The following is a 17,490-nucleotide window of genomic DNA, read 5'->3' as shown; positions in this document are numbered from 1 at the left end:
CGGGTAAGGTTTGATGCTTTATGACCTTTCCGGGCAGGCTCAGTCACTTTTGACTAAGTTTATGATTTTCGGGCATGCTTTGAAGTTTTTACACTTTTCGGGTAAAGTACACTATTGTACTAATTTCCCAAGCAAGCTTGAAGTCTTGAGATGAATATGTGTTATAGCTAGCTTTTAGCAAGAAATTCTTGTTTCGGGCAAGATTTGCATTTTAAATGCTGATTGTTATTCCAAGCAAAATTTATGAACTTAGGATTATTACACCGAGTAAGCTTTGTGATTTGTGTGAATATGTTGTTGGAAAAAGGTTTGTTAACCTTTCCGGGCACACTTAGATACTATTATTTAAGTTTGTCATTTTCAGGTATGGTTTGACATGTTGAAGTCTCTCGGGTAGAGTAAATTGTTTAGTTTAGTTCTCAGGCATACCTGATGATTGAGTATGTGTATCCTAGTAAGCTTAATGCTAACATAGGTTATTCGGGTAAGCTCTTTGAAATTTTAGACTATGGCACACTTAAATGCTTATGTGTTTTAATTTCATTCCTAGCATGCTCTGTGATATTTGTGTTTATGATTTCTTTGAAATTACAAGTGTTTTCGGGCAAACCTTGTTTTCCCGGCACACTTTATATTCCGGGTACACTTTTGTTCCCTCAATATACTTGGTAATTTCAAAACTTGACTTTCCAAGTACACTGTCTGCTAAAAGATATTTTCCGAGCACACTTTGTACTCTAGGAAGGTTATTCGGTATACTTAGCATAAGAAGGTTGTTCGGGCATGTTAAAACATTGTGAAGGTTGCTCTGGCACACTATGCTTCCAAGTATGCTTGATTGAATATGTTTTTAGTATGCTTGATTGAATATGTCTCTTATTCTGTTAGGGTTTATGCTAGATTGAGTCATTTAATTTGAATTCAAGAAATTTATACGGGTGTCTTAATTGATTCCTAGTAGGGATGTTTATTTGATATTTTATACTTGATTATTTGCCTTGTGATTAATTTCTCAAGAAATCTGGTATTTCGGGTAAGCTTTCTTCAATAGTGTCTTGACTTTAAATTACTTAGCTTGACCAAGCAAGGTTTGATATTTTATCGGGTAAGCTTTGTGTAAGTGGAAGTGTACCGAGTAGACTTTACAAAGAGTTACTTTTCCAAGTAAGGTTTGCTAAATCTAAAATGAAAAAGAATTATGTGTTTCAAAAATGTTTTAAAATATGAAGTGGATAATGTTACTGTTTGACAGCTAATAATTCACTAAACGAAAAAAAACATTTAAAACCCACTTTCAAAAGTAATATAAGAGGGAGTTAGACAAAATTTTTAAACATTAATTTTCCCTCTCTCTCCTACCACTGCAACTACTTACTCACAAAGAAACCTAAACCGACTTATTGCATTCATTATTAATCCAAACCCTAATTTGAATCAGCCCTCTAATTCCGACTCGGTAAGTAATAATAATGTGTTTTCCGATCACGATTAGACTATAATGGGCTTTGATTATGTATCTGATTACTAATATTCTGTTTCTGTGTTTAGGTTATAAATTTGTCGAAGAACAGGTTCTTGATGATTTTTCTCTCTTTCTTCTTCATTTTTATACCTTGAAATTACTTAAAGTACTGAACTTTATGACTAATTTCACTTTGAATATGTTTGATTGTGATGTCCAGATATGACAGAAGAAGAACAACCCAAGTACTTCTTTGAAAAGAAACACAATATGTGTGCACTTTTAAAAGTCACACCTGACAACGAGCCAGTGGCAAGAATGATTACTTGGATGGCTCGATCAAATGTCAGCTTTGCTTTAACTGAAAGTCCTGTTATCTACAGAAATTATTAACTGGATTTCTGGAGATCTACAGAACTCGTTGAAGACATCAATGGAAAGAGAATCGAAGCAACTGTTGCAAGACAAGAAATATACATAACTGAGAGGATGATAAGAAGATGCTTGCGGTTGAATGATGATGATCATAACTCAATAAACTTCAGCACACCTCACTTGATGAGGATATTTGAGTAAACGATGGGTTATCAAGGAACTATACATGATGGACAGTTTCAAAAGGGGATGTTCCCTATGTTGTATAGGTTTCTTATCCATCATGTGATATATGGATTCGCCCCAGGGAAAGGATCATGGACCTTGATAAGTCATGATTTGGCAAATGCCACTGTTGGAATTATGTATGATCTACCCTTCAACTTTTCAAAGATGATATTTGAAGGATTAGTAGGAAACTTGAAGAAGGCCGAGAAGAACAAATTCTTACAAAATCCAAGGTTCCTACAGATAATCTTCAATAGTGAATTACAAGATCTACCCACTGTTGGCATTACACACCTACTGCAGAATCCTGACACATACAGTAGAATCAGAAATCCAGGTGTTGCTAATATGTATGACTCAAATGTCTCATTTGAGATCTTGCCATGGTTGTTGGACCATGACTTGAATGTGATGTCAGTGCCTGAGTTATGCTCAGAGGAGGAAGGAGGGGAAGATGATGTTGAGGGTGATGATGATGGTTCTGATGATGGAGATGATGATATTGATGGAGATGAAGGAAGAGCTGGAGTAGATATGGATGTTGATGCACCTGATCAGGGGGAGCAATCTGAGGAACCAGAACAACCTATTCCAACACCACCATAATCACTACCACACATTGACCAACCCGTAATACCATCACCACCCCAAACTCCACCATATCAAACCACTCAATCCCCACCCCAAACCCTAACCATAAGCCAACCTGAAACATCAACACATGTATCCCCAACACCACAAACACCACCAACATCTAGCCCAAGTCATTATGATCCATTTATTCCAAGCCAACCTCATACACAATCACCACAACAATCCACTTTCCAAACTCACACCACAAACCCAGAACAACCTGAATATGAACAATTTTCTACATCACCACCTACAACATCACCCACTAACACTGACTTGTTGACCTTGTTGAAAGAAAATGCTGAATTGAAGAGAAGGAATGAGGAGGTGACAATGGAGAATGTGATGTTGATAGAGAAGTCGGTACGAGCTGACATGAGAATCAAATCCCTAGAGCAGGAGGTTGAGAAGACCTCAGCTACCCCAAAACAGGGGGAGGATGAAAGTATGCCAACTGTCTCTGGTGTAAATATTAAAACTGAAACTGTAACAGTTGTAGAGACTGCAGACAGTTTGAAATTGATTATGAATGTTTATGATGATGGAGAGGAGAGTAGTGAGGAAAGGAGAATTGAGGATGATGAGTATGAAGGTGATAGATCAAATGTTGGAGAACAGGACTATGATTATAATGATGAAATAGTAAATGTGGAAAGGGATGAAGAGAATGTTGAGACAGAGGATGGAATTGATAAGACAAATGTTGAAGAAAATGTAGCTACCACTGATGTGGCTACTGATATTTTGACTGATGCAGCAACTGATGTCTTAACTGACATACAGACTGATGTAGAAACTGAAGTAATGAATGAAGGAGATACTGCTACTGAGGAGCTGATACTCACTGAACCAGAAGCTGGACAACATGAATGCTCCAAGACAGTAGAGTATGATGAGGAAATGGATGAGCTTGACAGAGACATTGATAATTTCCCTCCAGAAAGTGAAGAAGAATTAAAGAAAAGACTGGACAAGGGAAAACCAAAAGTCACAGAAGAAGAGCCTGTCAAGGCCTATCCAGAAAAAGATGTTTTATTTAAAGATGATGCTGAAGCTGCTGCTGCTGCTCTAAGAGAACATGAAAACATTATGAGGGAAACAAGGGACAGAGAAATACTGGCCCAAACCATGGACCCTATAGAGTTGGCAGTGCAGGAAACCTTGATCAACCAAGCCAAGTTTGCAAAAGAAGTTATTGAAGAAATGGCTGATCAAGAGGTGATTGAGGCCTTGATTAAGTTAAAAAGGGATGAGGAAGTAGAAAACTCTCTGTCTATGGTGGTTAGTATGTTTCAACCACAGAGTCAACCTGAAAAAGAATCCCAACAGGAGCCTGAAAAGAATCCTGAAAAGGAAAATGAATAATCTATTGAAAAAATGTTGGCTAAGGCCTCAAGAATACATGAAAGAGTGGAAAGATTTGAAAAGAAATACTCAAGGAAGAGGAAAGCTACTGATCAGGGCATAAAAGATGATTAGAAAACAAAGAGAGGGAGATGGGATGAAAAGAATAAATGCTATATTGAGACTCCTGATGATGTTGATACTGATGCTAGTCCAATCAGGGCAATTCCACTGCAAACACTGCAACCAGGTCAACAGATTCCAGGTGTTCCTGTTGTGCCTATCAGAAGTGATCCAGAGCATCCACCCTTTGATGAACCTAAGATTGATGCTGTGAATGATTTATCTGAAGAGGAGGATGAGTGTGAAGACTCAGATGATGATGAGAATCCTGATGGTGATCAAGGAAAGAGTGCCAAGGCTGTTAATGTTGAGTCTCCACAAGTAGTAATGACTGATGAGCAGAGAGTAAACATTGATTTAAGTATGAGGGAAGCCAAAAGAAATCATCCATTGGTTGTAAAGTTGAGAAGGTATGGCATAAGTTTTGAAACTTTGGCTGATCTTGATGATGATCAGTTGCAAAAGAGACTTGACAAGGAGAGGGATGGTTTCAAGAAAAAGATTGAACAAAAGAATAGAGATAGCCATAAATACAGAGAATATCTAAGAAGGCACAACTATTCAGAGAAGGACTTGACACACTTCAACTTTGACCAGCTTCAAGAACTCTACAACAGTGAAAGAGAGAAAGTAAAAGAAAAAATATGTCAAAGAAATTGATGAGCTTGAAAAGATTGAAGCCTTGAAGAAGAAGTATGGAGGTATGTGTGGTTACTTACTGGAGAGAGGGTTAAATCCTGAAGTTGTAGATAGCCTGTCAAGAGAATCTGTGCAGAATCTGTGCAGGATCAATACAACAAGTTGAAAAGAAAAGAAAAACTGAAAAGGCACAAACTGAGAAGTCTTCCAAACAATCTGAACCGTCTGATATACCTCAGACAAAGAAAAGAAGAATTCAGACTTTGAGGGAGAAAATGAAAGAACAAGTCAGATCAGATGAGATCCCAACCTCACAAGAAGCCAAACCTGAACCAGAAGATGAACTCATTGTCTCTTGGGAAAATGAAGAGATGATAAACATTCTGAGGGGAATAATGATTAATCAAAGGGGGATGGATGAAGCCTAATTCAATGCCTTGGAGAAGCAAGACTTGAAAGATCTTTTCTACATACAAAAGGCTGATTGGGAGAAAGCTTTGAGGGAGGGTGATAACCCTAGAAGCTTTGTTGAAGGAAGATTTTTCCTGCAGGACTGTCAAACAGTCCTGGGATAGCTAGGATGTTGTTAGCTCTCAAAGAACAAGCAGGACAGGATGTTGTTGAACTGGCCAACCTCCCACCAGAAATGGCAACTTCAATATACATAAAAACCTTTAATTTGGAGCCTTTCAAACCAAAGAAGTCCATTCCATTCAGGCCTCCAATTTCAAGAAGATATCCACAAGGTGGAAGAGGTGAATCAAGTAGGTATGTACCACAAAGAACAACAAGACCACAGTCAAATGTGGTTCTTCCAAGAGAAATCTACTTTGATTCTATTACTGAGTCCCTGAAGGTGATTATGGAAAGTAGGCAACTGAGAGAAATTGTTGTCAGAAGTGACTTTCGTGAATACACTCAAGATCAACTAGAAATAATGGCCACTCTCAATTTGTATGATTACAGAAACAGAAACAGGATGGCAGGAAGGCAGATGAATGATCTGTCAATGTTTTTGAAAGACGAAGTTGACAAAGGATTCAAGTTCTTAAAAGAAAAGAGAAGTTGGAGAATGATTCAACTTCACAGGTCAAAAAAGGACAGAAAAATTGAGAAGAATGGACATCGCTGAAAGAGACTATATGATGAATGTCAGAGACAGGAATCCATTGTCAAATATGAACACATGCATAAGCCTAGAAAGAAGAATGATACGCCCCAACTACACAGTACAAAAGAATGGCATTATAGCTGAGATTGAGTATAAAGAAAATGCTGGTCTTTATGTACAAAGAAACTCTGATAGAAAAATACTGAGGATTATCAAGAAAGATGAAGACTTGACCTACATGCATGATGAGGATCTGATGGATATAAGGGATTTGGTCATACCAGAAAATCATACTCACTACCGAATCCTTAAAATCTTTAAAATGAAAGCTGCATCAGAAATAGTCAACCGAAGACAAGCCGCCCATAATGCAAGGAAGAGACAAGATTAATAGAATAGGCTTTTTGATGTAATGTCTTTGGACAACTTTTGATTATGTAACTTGTTTATGTTATGAATACGTACTTTGATTTTAATTTGATGTGTATTTTGACTAAGTGTAAGTAACCATAGAAATGTTTTGGGTCAGCTGAGGTGTTCCAATCTAGGGGGGAGATTGTTGAGTCAAAGATTTGACCAAAATAAGACATATGGAAGATTGGAATCTTCTCAACCTCCTCAGAATTCGCTAAGTATGGTTCCGGGCACACCTTAGACCTCCGAGCAAGCTTTTTACTTAGCCGGGTACGATATTTTGTCTGTCGGGCAAGGTTATCTTCAAGTAGTCTTCTTTAGTGGATATCCGAGCAGGGTTTGCAAATTAGTGCATTGCCGGGCAAGGTTCACTTTATCAAGCAAGTCTGTTCTTCAGAGCTAAGTAAAGCTCACTACCGAGTAAGCGTTTGGCTAACCAAGCCCATGAAGCCAAGTAATTGGAAGACCGGGTAAAGTATTCATTAATAACAGTGGTCCAAGCAAACTTGATGATTGAATGAAATATCCTTAAGTAATATCGGGCAAGGTTCAACTCAAGCAAGGAACAGTACTGTCGAGTACACTTTGCTAATAAGTTATTTTATAGCAAAGAGTTGAATGGACCTTCGAAGAACAAGGTTGCTTGTAAGGGTTTGTCGGGAAAAGTCTTGCAAAGTCAATAAGACTGAAGTCTACCCGTTGAGTATTTTACTTGGTAAATACTCTTCAAGTAAAGCCTACTCGGAAACTGATCCCGGGCACACTTCTATGTTACCAAGTTGTGAAGGATGGCAGAGTACACAGCCTACTCGGAGAATGAAGACTGTTGCAAAGCCTACCCGGAAGACTTGTTTTACACTTAGAATATTTTGTGATTATGTAATTTGAATATGTATTATTGTTTGGGGTTTCAAGAAGGATTGACAGCTGTCCTAGGATGGCATGCCTATAAATAGAATAATTTAGGGCACACCTCCCACACACTTTTTGGATAAGAAAGAATATTTCTTGAAAGTGACGACCGTCCTAGAATTCGTACGGATAAACCTCCTTCAAGAAACCCTAAATAGATTATCATTTGTATGATTAATACTATATAAATGGAAATCTTTTGAGTGAATCTTGTTCGTGTTGGTTATCTTTGAATATTGATTAAGCAACCGTATGTTTGTTATTGATTCTGCCTTTAACAAACCGTTATCTTTCTAAATATAGCAACCCGTCATTAACTCTCTTGTCAACACATCTATTTGTGTGAGTTATGACATAATTTAAGTAAGATCCAGCTGAAATCGGGGACCCGACATATCGTCGAATAACCTGATTGTCATATGAAACGATCTCTTAAACACACTGTGAATCAAATGGTGTCGATTCGAGGTTCAACCATATGAAATAAGTTAAGTATACTCGAAGTTTGAACATAACCTAAAACCCCGAATATATGAACATTCAATCGACCCGGCAAACTATAATCAAACATTGATTTAAGTCTACCAAGGGTTTCGGAATCACATTCCGACCAAAATGGAACCAAAATAGACTAAACTAACATAGTATGACGATGATTAATCAGGGTTTATCAAACCACAAAACCCTTAGAATAAAATCGCATAAATAGACTATCAAGCCAGTGTCATTTTCGCTATGAAATTGAACTAATCACATTAGACTAAACTAACATAAATAGACTACAATTTTCAAGACACGAAATAGACCGATTCGCTATGAAATTGAACTAAACAAATTAGCTAATTCGTTCCTCAACTTATCCACGAAGTGTAGCGAATCAGTTTTGATTCGTTGTCTGATTCATTAAATATGTATAACGAATTAGGAGTCGTTCGTTACAGAGTACGGAAGCGAATTAGGTGAGCGAACTAGAAAGTAGTTCGCTAGAGAACCACCTAATTCGTTATCCATGCTTAACCAATTAAATTTTATTTAATTTTAACTTAAATAATTAAATGAAATAAATAAAAATTTATTAAATATTATCCAATTAATAAATAAATTAAATTAAATCTTAAAAGAATTACCGAGGACCTTTTATCCCGATAATCAAATACTTTAAAAAACGTTTCACTTTTTCGAAACATAACTTAAAAATATTAAATAATTTGTAAAGTCAAAAGATAAAATATTTTTGGTATATTAAAAAAAAATAAAATTAAAGAATGTATTTACCGAAATATCCGAACATTAAAAAAATAGACAATTTTTTTGTGTTTTTCTATGATTTTCCAAAAGCAGTACATATTTTTGTGTTTTTGTTGAGTTTGAGCAGAGAATCATATTGACTAAAATGCCCTTCCATCACAGTTTTATATTTCAGCGATATTATGACTAGCGTTAAGTCGGTCATTGATATTGTTGTCCACTTAAATCTTATAACAAACCTTCGAGCATTTATGTGATATGATTTATGATTTAATCAGTGCACAAAATATCAGAAACTATCAGCCCCTAATCTCGGTTCAAGCTTAATTTGATTTTTGCCAAATCACCCCAACTTGACTTAAACCATTATAGTGTTGATCAAATTTTTTTTTAATACCAGTTGAGAAATTTTGAGCAATGCATCAAGTTACCTTTACCGTGAGTGAGTATGCACGAGTCCATTTGTCGGCTTACATACATTGTATCTCCTGGGGTCCGTTTCTTATTGGTATTAAGACGCACTCAAGGGAGGAATAATTGTATGACTAACAACGGATTTTGATCAAGTCAGTAATTTGGATTGTATGGAGTACAGTAGTGATCAAGTTTAATGACTTTGGGTTTGCTCAAAAAGCGAGTGAAATATTCATGCATATGAATACCCAGATGATTAAGCCGCATAAAGACTCACAGTGTCCAGAATCCTAACGCTTGTTATTTGCTTTATTATAGTTTTGGATGATCAACAACTATAAGGCTTGAGTATGACCGGTTATTACATTTCTGCCATCTTCACCGAGACTTTTCCTAGAGACTAACACCTCTTTCAATTTGGCTTTTCTTTAGGTTTATATCACTTACTTTACTCTAACAGTTTGTTTAAGACCTATCAATGAACCAATGATTAAGCACACAGTCTATTAAGCTTATTTCTTTCTGGATTTGGGGTCAAATAATCAATGCACTATCATTTTCCCTTTTTGCTTCAAAAACTCTTTTGAGAAGCATAAAAAAGAATTTTAATAAACAAAATTGAATCGCCTCAGTTACTTTGAGTCTATAGATAAATGGCTATCCTATCCATCTACATGTAGATAACAGGACCAAAACATGCAAGCATGCTCCACAAACATAAATAACAGATAAAAATTTTCAGCGAGAAAATAAAGTTGAAAGCTTAACGAGCGCCCCAAGTACTATCCATTTGTCAGGAAAATGGCTAACCCGAAGATTTACAAGAAATTATCAGGACCAAACATATACAAGTATATGTCCTTCAAAATAGAAGTAAATGACATAATTTTCAACGAACATAAGGAAAAATCTTTTTTTTTACAAACTAAAACACAATCTTTTTGTCTTTTCGGATTTTCTTTACAAAACGAGAAATTTACATTCTTTTTGGTATTTCCTAATTTTAAAATGTTTTTGGTTTTTCAAATATTAATATAAAACCAGAAAGAACACAATATTTTTGATTTTTCAAAATTTTCTGATGTTTTTTTTTTGGTTTTATCTATACAAACAAAAAGCACAATATTTAAGATTTTTCAAAAATTCACCCCCTAAAACCTAAAAACAAATTAAAATTGAGACTAAAAGATAAGAGGATAATTATCCTAATGTTAGGATCTCAGCAAGGGTCTTCAATCCATTGAAACCAAGCAAAAATTAAAAACTTGTTTTATCAAAGGCTTTGGTAAATAGATCGGCTTTCTGAAAATCAGTGTGTACTTTTTCAAGATCAATTAATTTCTTTTCATAACAATCCTGTATAAAATGATATCGAATTTCAATATGTTTCGTTTTAGAATGTTGTACGGGATTCTTGGTGATACTAATCGCAGCAGAATTATCAATCAAGATGGGAGTAGTAAGAAACTTCAAACCGTAGTCACGAAGATGTTTTTGTATCCACAAAACCTGTGAACAGCAACTTGAGGCTGCAACATACTCAGCTTCGGCGGTTGAAGTGGAGACCGTTGTCTGCTTCTTACAATGCCAGGAAACAAGCCGGCTTCCTAAGAATTGACATCCCGCTGTAGTAGACTTGAAATTGATCTTGTATCCTCCATAGTCTGAGTCTGAGTAAGCGGTAAGATCGAAAGTATCATCTTTGGGATACCATAACCCGATGTTAGGATTTCCCCTTAGATATTGCAGAATACGCTTGACCGCTGCCAGGTGAGTCACTCGGGGACTAGCTTGATACCTAGCACATAAACAAACAGCAAACATTATGTCGGGTCGAGAAGCAGGTAAATACATTAAAGAACCAATCATAGCACGATAGAGGGTCGGATCAACAGTATCCTCCAATTCATCCGGCGATAAATTGTGACCCACGGGAAGAGGAGTAGAAGGGATTTTTCCGGCAGTAATCTTGAATCGATTCAAGACGTCGTTCACATATTTTGTCTGATGAATGAAGATTCCCTTCGCAGACTGATGAACCTGCAACCCTAAAAAGAAATTCATCTCTCCCATCGAACTTATATCAACTTGGTTTGCATAGACTTCTCAAACTCCTTACACAACGTGTCGTTAGTAGACCCAAAGATTATGTCATCAACAAAAATATGAACGAGGAGAAGATCATCACCAATATTCTTATAAAACAAAGTGCAGTCGACAGTTCCACGTTTGAAACCATTATCCGTCAGATGGTCGGCAAGCGTGCCATACCAAGCTCTCGGGGCTTGATGTGGACCATATAATGCATTGTTTAATCGGTAAACACGATCAAGATAATCAGGATCTTCAAAACCTGGAGGCCGTAAAACGAGCACTTCCTCATGAAGTTCACCATTGAGAAAAGCACACTTGACATCCATTTGATAAACTTTAATATTCTTGTAAGCAGCATATGCAAGAAAGATTCGAATCAACTCTAATCTTGCAATTGGAGCATATACTTCAGTGTAATCAATACCCTCTTGCTGATGAAAACCTTGCACAACTAATCATGCTTTGTTTCTCAGAATTACCCCACGGTCGTCTTTCTTACACTTATATACCCACTTAGTCGGAATTGCTTTCTTGACTCTAGCAGGTTTGTCGATAAGATCCCAAACACCTAAACGTGCAAATTTCTGTAATTCTTCTTGTATAGCTTTTACCCAAGAAGGATCTTGAATTGCCACACGAGGAGTCGTTGGCTCTACTTGAGATAGAAAATAAGTGAATTTAGCAAGATTTACAATCCCAGACGAGTGTAAGTCAACATAAGCACATAAGACATTATTTTCACTTGAAGAAGCAACTTGATGTTGTGTTTGAACTCCTACATCAAGGTCTCCAATAATGTTTTCTTGTGGATGGTAATTATGAATCCTGAGAGTAGGATTCTCAGGTACATCAACATTTTCAAATAAATTAGTGTAATGTTCACCCAATTCAGGAGATGAAACATCACTATCAAGTTCAATAACTTGATCCACAACCGCATTATCATCAGATGAAGTAGAAGCATTATCATAATGAACAGGAGACTCGTTATTAGGATCTGCAGTTGGAGCACTAATTGGAGCTTCAACATCATTTGAACATGCAAATCTTGGAATTTCCAAATGTTCTTCAAAATAATCACGAACTAAATCTTCATCTGGATGATCAGTTGTTGGAGTAAACAAATTAAATAAGCCATCATAGTCAAACATCCAGTCGGGACCTTTTCCTTAAGAAGGAGTAGTGTACTTCTGTCAGTCCACATGATACCATTCTTCAACAATACCAGACGTAAAATTAAACACTCTTTTCTTAGTGACGCATACCCCAAGAAATAACCCTCAATGGCTTTTTCATCAAACTTTCCCACATCCTTTTTCAACATAGTACAAGGAAACCCAAATGGTTCCAAGTACTTTAAATTAGGTTTATAATTATTCAACAATTCATAACTAGTCTTCTTGAGTCTTTTAATAGTTAGAACTCGATTGAGTGTATAACAAGCAGTATTCACCGTCTCATTACAAAACTGGACAGGAAGCTTTGAATCAGCAAGCATCGTTCTAGCAGCTTCAATCAACGTTCTATTCTTTCTTTCAGCTACACCGTTCTGTTGTGGTAAATATGGGGCACTGTATTCTCGATGAATTCCTTTTTGGATATAAAAGAAATCTAATACGGTATTTTTAAATTCAGTACCATTGTCACTTTGAATTCTCCTCACCTTCTGTTTGTATAGTGATTCGATCTTAGTGATTAGATTTTGAACAAGACCCGGTGTTTGATCTTTTGAGCTCATAAATAAGACCCATGAATATCGTGAATAATCATCTCTAACTACTAGGCAATACCAGTCTCCAGAAATACTCGCACGATTCACTGGACCAAATAAATCCATATGAAGTCGTTCAAGCGGAGTATCAATGGAATTTAATAACTTAGATGGGTGCGGTTTCTTCTTTTGTTTGCCCTTCTTACAATCAACACAGTGATCGGATAACTTAAAATTCTTTAACGATACACCTTCTACCAGATCATTTTCCATCAAGTAGTTCATCTTTCGAACATTTATATGACCCATTCTTCGATGCCAAAGCACTGAGTCTTTCTCGGTTGCTTTCGAGACAAAACACGTTTCGATCGATGTAGATACTTTAAAATTCATATTCAAGACATAAATATCATTTGATCGAGGTGATCGCATGACAACCATGTCCTCGGGAATCACATAACCCGGTTTCAAGATCAGACACTCTTTATCTGTAAATACTGTAGTGTATTGCTTATCACAGATTTGCGATACACTCAATAAATTATGATCCACTTTATCACAATAGTTAACCTTCTCAAAAGTAATCTTCCCATTTGAAACATCACCTTCTTGTGTAATCATACCCCCAGAATTCCCAGCAAACGCCACATAACCCCCTTGAATATTTCTCACATTTGTTAAGAGGTTGAGATTCCCAGTAATATGACGAGAACATCCACTATCCATGATCCAGTTTTCACCAGAAATGGTCTTGGATGTACCCTACACATAAATGAAAATGATTAGTTCAAAACGCAGCCCAGGCCTCAGTCTTGGGCACCTTTTGGTTTTCTTGAGAAAAATTAACCTTAGATGCATTCAATTGTTGTTCAGCAACTTGAGAATAAGTTACAGGTTTCTTAGACTTTCGTCTTAGATACGCAGCTTGAACTACATTTGAATTAACATTTTTGCATAATGGTTCAGTAGGAATAAACTTAGGTTTAACGGAACCATGAGTTTCATTCACATGAACAACTTTTCGAGGATGTACATTCGAAAACATAATATGAGTATCATCAGCATATGACACAGGTCGTTTCAGAATCTCCTTTACTGAAGGAACCGTTTTCGAGTGGTCATTGATAAAAGGATGAAGATTCTGAGAGTTCTTCTGGCCACAATTTCTTACTACATGACCTTGTTGACCGCAAAGAAAACAACTTCGCATGTCAACATGATGATGTTGAAAAGTTGTTGGAACATGTGACACATATGATGAATGATGACTCACATTTTTTGTCATGCTCTTAGCAAAATCATCAGATAATTCAGATTTCTTTTTCAAGTAAAAATATAGATTAGAATAATTTGAAAAACTTTTCAACGTATCTGTCCCAGTTGACTTTACATATTGAACCTTTTTAGCTTGTTTTAAAACTTGCTTTTCTTTAGTCAATGGATCAGATGAAGCTGATGTTTTCGCTTGAGCATACAAACGTTCAAGTTCAAGAATCTTGGAAGTTTCATTGTGAAACACACTCTCAATTAGTTCAGGTTTAATAATATTTATTGGAATGTCTTTCTCAGTGAACATCTTGTCCATCCCCTTTAACTTAAACACACGAGCAGATGACGGCTTAGATGCATTAGTTTTTAAAAAACGCAACAAATCCTCATCAGAAATTTTGGGTTTTCTGATTTCTTAGCCTTCACTGGTTTGACATGAGCATCTTGTTTCATCTTAGTTGTGTGCGAACCATACACAGCCTCCTCAAATTCATGAGGTTCACAAAGTATGTGATTAGAACTTGGAATGTTCTTGTTCTTGTTCTTGTGTATAATTTCAGGTTCAAACACATCCTCAATGATAATTTTGTCAACATTTTCAACAAAGACTTTGTTGCTTTGAACATGAGGTTTCTGAGAAGCAAATTGGGTTTTAACAGTTTAAGACTTACTAGGTTTAGATTTTTCTGAAATTACAGGTTCTTTAAGGATTACATCTTCCTCGGTTGGAGCAAAAGGATTAATTTTATAATCATTGTGAAATGGTGGAGGAATTTCAACAAACCTATACCTTTCTTTGAATCCTTTTGTTTTCCAGAAACTTCGATAATTTCCTTCAACAGAAAAGAAGATTTTCGAAATTTACCCAATTTCTTCTTTAACTCAAGAACCTCATTCTCAAGCTCGGTTATCTTTGACCGATGTTTAAAGATTTCTTGAACTTTTGGTCATTAATTGTCATTTTCACAGATAACTCAGCTTTGAGATCATGATTACTTGTCGACAATGCTTCAATCTTTTCACAAGATCTCATTTGAGATTTGAGAGATTGTCGATAAGTGTCTTTTAGTGAAGCAATTTCTCTCACTGAATTGTCATTTTGATTCTTTAAAGATTCTAACTTAGGTTTGTTAGTTTCACATTCAGCACAATATACTTTAACCGATGATGTAGCAGAAATAGAATGACTAACATCATTGATCTTAGCCATGCAATCAAAGACAGTTGTAGGCTTGTCACAGGAGTCATCAGAATCCGATCCAAAGTCATTATCAGAAGACATCTCACTTCCACTAGCATCATGAAAAGCTTGAGTCAACCCAAACAAAGCCAGATTAGCTTGAGTATCGTTGCACAATAGTCGTTGTGACCAATCATCTCCATTAGCTAACATTGCTTGTGACCCAGAACTTAATAGTTTCTTCTCAGCATCATTACCTCGTGGTGTTGAAGAGTTTGAATTTTGACCACGAGGACCAGTATACTCCTTTTTCGGTTTGTCACACTCTTTTGCAAAATGCCCGAATTCTTGACAGTTATAACATTTCACTTTTAACTTATCAAATCCCAGCTTCTTATTCAGGGCAGGATGATCTTTTCCGGTTCTTTGCATAAATCTTTTCACCTTACGAACAATCATTGCCATGTTCCACTTTAAATCCATGATTTCTAAGTCATCTGGATCAATCTGATCATAGTCTTCATCAGTTAGATCACTAGTAGCAATTTTACTACTCACCAGATTTTCGTAAGAAGTCATGAAAGCTGATAAAAAGGCAAAATTTTGTTCAACTTCTTTCATGTTGACATTTGGAGGTGAAACAAACTGACTTGCAGTGGATGAACTTCCCGAGCTAGCAGAAACATTTGGTGACCCCGAATTACCAGCACGTATAAAAACATGCTCTAGGATCACTATAAATGGTTGTTTCATTTTCTCTTGCGTTCTGTGTCAGAAAAGCAGTGATCGGTGAAATTGTTGAACTTAGAGGCATGCTACCACCATAGAAAGAAGGATCTTGACTTTCCTTGGATGATTTTTGACACTTGAGATCATACTCATGGGCTTCAATCTTTTGTAAGAACTCACTTGCAGTCAAGTCTTCATTGAAATAACTGTTTTCTTTTAATACCATTAGAAAAGTAGAGTACGAGCTTGGTAGTGCACTCTTAATAGTATCAATCTTATCAATCTCAGAAATTTCCAACTTCATTTTATCCATTTCTGCAATCAAGTGATTGAATCTCGTTGTCATTTCTTCAACCGTCTCACCTTTGAGTAAATTAAAGTTTCTGAATTGAAACTTAAGCATCACCTTTTTGCTTTCATCCGTGTTTCCCATACTTCTCATTTGGATATGTTGAAACAAAGAGGCACAGATTTTGATACTACCCACTTGGTGAAAGATATTTTCAGGTAAAGCCATGGTTAGAGTAGAGTAGGCTTTTGTTTCTATCTCTAATGCTTTCTTCTCTTCTTGTGAATATTGAGATATAGCTTTAGGTCTGAATCCGATAGTCTCATCCCCAATCATAGGAACAGTATAAACTTCATCTAAACAATATGAGCAGTCAGGATGAACTGATCCAAGATGAGCACGAAATCTAGGTTCCCATTTGGCAAAGTCACTGAACTTCATCAATCTTGAACATTTCGAATGTGACCCTATCGGTATCAAGTTGCAACATTTGTTGCATTAACATATTCTGTGAGGCTAGTGCATACATATCCACCATTTTTGATAAATATCAAAAATTTAAGGGTTAAATGTAAAGAACTTGTGAACAGTTGTAGCTAACTATGAACAGTTGTAGCAAACTGTGAACAGTAAACTAACGAATCAAATCTTAACGAATCTAAGATTGATCAGATAGCGAATCACGTTGATCTTAGCAAATCAATCCAAACGAATCAGAAATTCAACGAATCAGATTTAACAGTAAGTCAAATTAACGAATTGACTAACGAATCGGCTAGGCGAATTGCTAAGTGTAATCTTGACGAATTAGAAGATTTTCAGTAATGAATCGCTAAGATAGACTTAAAGAAATAGATAACGAACCAGCGACAGTTGATAACGAATCAACTAAAGGCGAATCAGGTTGTTACAACGGCTTGTAACAAAATTTGACACCGAATGCCACGTGGCAAAGGTTGTTATGACACAAATCCCAAAGTAGACACGTGTTACATGAATCTATTTAACACGAATCAGATTAAGTAGCGAACTGATGAAACGAACCAATGATAACCTTTAGCGAATTGATGAAATATGTTAACGAATCAAGTTCAGGTTAACGAATTAAACTTGAATATTCATATCTTCAAATCTTCAAAGAAGATTTCCAGAAATCTGGAAATGAAGAACATGAACCCAGAAAACTCAAATTTGTAATACTCTTTCAATTCATAACCAAATCACACCAATAAACTACCAAATTACTCGCAAAACAATCACGATTCCAGATCAACAGTACTCGTAACTCAATTCACAAACGACCAAAACCAATTTG

The sequence above is a fragment of the Bidens hawaiensis genome, unplaced genomic scaffold (assembly GCF_021521415.1).
Source record: "Bidens hawaiensis isolate Kalapana, Puna unplaced genomic scaffold, B.hawaiensis_p1.1 tig00419400_1, whole genome shotgun sequence".
NCBI classification, from domain to species: domain Eukaryota; kingdom Viridiplantae; phylum Streptophyta; class Magnoliopsida; order Asterales; family Asteraceae; genus Bidens; species Bidens hawaiensis.
Note: the sequence above shows the minus strand (reverse complement) of the source record.